At 33.2% G+C, this 4,297-nt stretch overlaps 1 long non-coding RNA gene across 1 annotated transcript; it reads left to right on the top strand.

The window, feature by feature from the left end:
* The first annotated feature begins 2,303 nt into the window (after window positions 1-2,303).
* Window positions 2,304-3,506, top strand: LOC134252338 (uncharacterized). Its single transcript, XR_009988954.1, has 3 exons — window positions 2,304-2,383; window positions 3,076-3,206; window positions 3,443-3,506. It is a non-coding gene; the product is annotated as an uncharacterized LOC134252338 (long non-coding RNA).
* The last annotated feature ends 791 nt before the right edge of the window (window positions 3,507-4,297 follow it).

Consider the following 4,297-nt stretch of genomic DNA (forward strand, 5'->3'; position numbering starts at 1 on the left):
ACAACTAGAATTTATCATTGAGTCAAATTCTGACTGACATAGAAAGTTTTTACACGAATTGTTAGTGAATCAGATACACACTAAATTGTATTTTTATAGACTTTTGAGCTTGAATACTATCCGTAATCTCCATACATCCAGAAGATGCTTGAATTTCTGATTGACAATATCTATGTGGTTTTTGGAGACCAGGTCTTCCAACAATCTATTGGAATTCCCATGGGAACCAACTGCGCTCCGTTATTAGCAGACCTATTTTTGTATTCATATGAAGCAGAATTTATGCAAAATCTTATGCGTGAAAAGAAGAAAACATTTGCCGTGGCCTTCAACTCGACCTTCAGATATATCGACGACATATTGTCAATGGTAATTTCCATTCCTACGTCGATACGATATATCCAGGAGAGCTAGAGATAAAAGATACCACAGACTCTGACACATCTGTTCAATACTTAGATATTTTACTTTAAAAAAAAGACGTAAATCGTAATCTAACAACCAAGTTATATGATAAACGTGACGACTTTAACTTTTCTATCGTCAACTTTCCTTACTTATGCAGCAATATCTCAGTTGATTCGATACGCAAGAGCATGCTCTACGTACAAACAATTTCTAAAACGAGGTAAATTTTTGACAAGCAAATTGATGAAACAAGAATATCAGCAGTCTCGTTTAAATTCATCATTTCGTAAGTTCTGTGGTCGATACAATGACCTTGTCAGCAAATACAATTTATCATTGAGTCAAATGCTGACTGACGTTTTTCATACCAATTGTTAGTCCATTATTTATACACTGAATTGACGACGGATTTTCCGTTATTTCACGATCATGACAATGAGCACACGGCGGGTGTGATCGGTTAGCAGGGGATGCTCACTCTTCCATGGCACCTGATCCCATGGGCCACCTCTGATGTTTCGGAGGTCCGTGTTTGCTGTGCTCCTATTTTTTATTGTTTTATGGACTTCGATATTGAATACTGTTCGTTATCTACATATCCTTCATTTCATTACAACTGTTTATAAACTTTCATACATGTAGAACCGCATCTTCTCCTGATTAATAAAGCCTTATATTTTTTACCATAAATTTCTACAAACATTATGTGCCAAAGTAGGTTTTCCACTTTTGCATGTAGATGTGTATTCTCGAGTAAATTACATGTTATAGAATGGATACATATGATATGTGGTTGTGGCATTAATTGAGGGGCCTAGATACTCTGCTATAAATATCAGTAAGAAACTTTAAAAGTTCTAGTATTTATTTTCATGAACAACAAAAACATTATAGCCACATGGAAAATAGTTTGAAGTATGAAGCGCTTCTTCTTTTTTTCAGAAATGATTTGTATGTAAGATCATGACATGAAGAAATTTTAATACAGGGAGCAGAAATAGTAACTCTTTATTATCACAAGATTAAATCTAAAATATGAGATGTATATGAAAACAAATACTTAGCATCATATCTATTAAAATCAAGTTAGAAAACATTTGATTCATAAAGCGGTGCTTCCTAAGCCAGAATATCACAATGTTGTATGTGGTTGTAAGAAAAAAAAATACATCATGTTCGGAGGAATTATCTTTCTTCTAAATATTTCTTCATGTGATAAAAAATGTTATACTAATAAAAATTCTATTACGTACTTTAAACATAAAACCTTTTTATAATGGTTTTCAAAAGATACAATTTATTTAATTTAAAAAGCGTTTGAAGTTTGTTAGATTTCATCGAATGTGATTACTCAGAGATCTCAATTAGGAAACTCTGATACAGAAAACTATAAGTAGTATTTGTATTAGGTACTTTAAAGGTTATCTCCCTTATCAGAGGGTCAGTACCTTTTAATTTTTACATATTGAATTTTTGATTCATTGTTACCATTCAACAAAAGTTAATAAGCCATTAAGGTAGAGACCGATAGCAATCACGTGATAGAAAGAATTCGCACATTTGCACGTGCTGTTTTTCCGGATTCCGCAACGCCGTCAAATTAAAGTCGCCATTTACTCATTATTGTCTATGCTACAAGATGGCCGACGAAGTAATCGAGAAATTTCCTCGATTTAAAAGACTAAGTTGCCATACATATTAGATCTTTACGGTTCTCGAAATCGAAGCATCTTCAAGAGGATCAAAATAGAAGTGAGATTGAAACCGACCATGAACATGATTTTGGTGAAACTACTCCTTGTCCAATGTCCACTGCAGCACCACGTGGGTACACCGGTACCGATTTGTGCCTGATGTTGTTTTCAATATAGACATTAAAGACCATGACCCTACAGATGTTAATTGGTATGACGGGAGAAGTGAAATTTTTGCAGAACAGATTTCTCGTTTGCTGTGTCCGTGTCAGATACATAAGGTGAATATTTACGACTTATAAAATCATGATTATGGTGCTTGTTTGTTTACGCACAGATCTGGTACAACCAATAGGCCCATATATTTTTTTACCTTCCTAAAGTAGTTTTATTTAGCTAAAATTTAAAACTTATTTGATGACCAGACTGTAACTTCTAGAATAGAAGAACAAAACCAGACATTTCTGGTGTAAGAACATGATAATTAAAGGCCGGATTGGTAAAATTGGCAAAAATGTAAAGTGATCATACTTATCTGTGTCTAACACACGGGCCCGAGGTGGTGTTTAGTTACTCAAAAAATGGAAAAACATATTTTGCTTAAATTGTTCAAATGCAGAAATGTGTAAACTTTCTCTGCTTTGGATGACAGATGCTTTTTAATTATTATAACCCCTTTTATAAAGGATAGTGGACATTTACCTGGGCATCTTTTCTCTTTTTGAAATAAAAAGCAAATTGTAAAAAGTTGCATTGAAAAAAGCACAACTTTAGGATCAAGTGCCAAAAAATAGGATCAGTCAGGTAGCAGGAAACAAGACTATTTTTTTTTTTGGCCTTATGTAATATTTTTGTACTGGTACATGTAACTAATAGATTTATGTATGTATTTGTTGTATGCTCAAAAGGGCCCTGATTATAAACAGATATCATATTTATAGATTCTAAAAGAAATATTTAATTAATTCTACAGGTGAAGCACGCTATGGACTAGACAGTGTATTCAGCTTTCTCTGCTGAAATAATGGGACCAATTAAATCAAGTGTCACCTGGAAAGAGGAATGTCAAGGGTGCCTTTTACATTAACTCCAAAATAGCCATAGGTTTGTATTTTTTCCTTTCAATTTACACTTGCACATGTATCAGGGAAAATCCAGAAGTTTTTTTTCCAAGGGGATTAGTAAAAAGGTGTTTTATAATACATGTATTATAAATTTAAATTTTATGATTTTTAGTCCTCGTATTTTTAATTTACACACCATAATGTACATATTATTGACATATTAATGTACATATTATGAGAAGCAATATTTTCTCAAAGATCAAATTGATATTTCAGGAAAGTTCAAGCCAGCTCTGCTACAGCAAACTGAACATAAAGTGGCATACTTGGTGTCGTGAAAGAGAAATATGTATGGTTGGACTGAGAATCTAACCGGGGATCCCAGCATCACTCGTCAGGTGCTCTATTGACTTAAATACATGTACCGGTAAATGCTTGTGTATGAACATATAAAAAGACATACAGTGGAGTCGCCAATTCCGGGTCGTCTCCTATTCCGGGTCACTCGCATGTATTTTATGCCTAGTGTTAAAATTTAAGCACAAAAAACTTAATGAATATGCTGGTCATGAAGAACTGGTCTTTCTGTCTGTAATTAATTACAAAATTTCGAATATCAGCTTTAAGAGAGCAATTCCGACAATCGAAATTCTGAAACGCACTCATTAAAGACTTGGATGTTTCTGCTGCGGTGACGGGCTACTTTCATTTTTGTTCGCTGCAGAAAGGCTGATATAAAAGTTTTAGCTAGATAGAGCTCAAAAGTATGGCAAATGCATTGAGTTTTAACTCAGAAATCAATCATAATGATCGCTGCTCAAATAAAATTATAATGATTATTAAATCAAACTGTAGTATTTTCTCCAATTGCGGGTCACGCAATCTCGTGGCAGGAACATGTCAAAATTCTATGTACAAAACCAATCGACAACCATGTATTTACCTTGATTATCAAAAGTATTCTAACTGGAAAATATTTTTTCTAAAAATTAAAATCGAGTTAACCCTTCAAATGCATCTTTTAAATAATTGAATTTAATTGTATTATTTTTAATCCTAATACATTATTTACATTCTGCATACTGCGATTTGTTTTGTTGTAATTGTTTTAAAAATAATTTTAAACATATT

The sequence above is a fragment of the Saccostrea cucullata genome, unplaced genomic scaffold, assembly GCF_032062105.1.
Source record: "Saccostrea cucullata isolate Sc308-1 unplaced genomic scaffold, CSIRO_AGI_Scuc_v1 ctg3922, whole genome shotgun sequence".
NCBI classification, from domain to species: domain Eukaryota; kingdom Metazoa; phylum Mollusca; class Bivalvia; order Ostreida; family Ostreidae; genus Saccostrea; species Saccostrea cuccullata.